Raw genomic sequence first — 737 nt, 5'->3', positions numbered from 1 at the left:
TGAGGCTGGTGACTCAGATGAATTATCCTCAGCAGCAGCAGAGGTGACTCTTGGTCTTCCTTTCCGGGGTGGTCCTCATGTGAGACAGTTTCGTTGTAGCGCTTGATGGTTTTAGCCGCTGCACTTGGGGACACATTAATTTTCCGGACCGACTGAGCTTCTTTCTTAAAGTAATGATGGCCACCGTTTCTCTTCACTTAGCTGATTGGTTCTTGCCATAATATGAATTGTAACAGTTGTCCAATAGGGCTGTCGGCTGTGTATCAACCTGACTTCTGCACAACACAACTGATAGTCCCAACTCATTAATAAGGCAAGAAAGTCCACTAATTAACTCTGAAATGCCCACTGTGAAGTGGAAACCATTTCAGGTGACTACCTCATGAAGCTCATTGAGAGAACACCAAGGGTTTGCAGCACTATCAAAAAAGCAAAAGGGGGGTACTTTGAAGAACTAGAATATAAGACATGTTTTCAGTTATTTCACAGTTTTTTGTTAAGTACATAATGCCACATGTGTTCATTCATAGCTGTGAGGCCTTCAGTGATAATCTACGATGTAAATAGTCATGAAAATAAAGGAAACGCATTGAATGAGAAGGTGTGTTCAAACCTTTGGCCTGTACTGTATATTTGTGTGTATGCAAATAATCTACAGCATAGATTGCAGCATTGTATCATGCCCTCAAAGGATCAATGGATTGTCTAAAAACAAAGTGTGAGGAGATGTTCTTCTG

This window comes from Etheostoma spectabile, unplaced genomic scaffold (genome assembly GCF_008692095.1).
Source record: "Etheostoma spectabile isolate EspeVRDwgs_2016 unplaced genomic scaffold, UIUC_Espe_1.0 scaffold00018817, whole genome shotgun sequence".
NCBI classification, from domain to species: Eukaryota; Metazoa; Chordata; class Actinopteri; order Perciformes; family Percidae; genus Etheostoma; species Etheostoma spectabile.
This window is presented reverse-complemented; position numbering follows the sequence as displayed.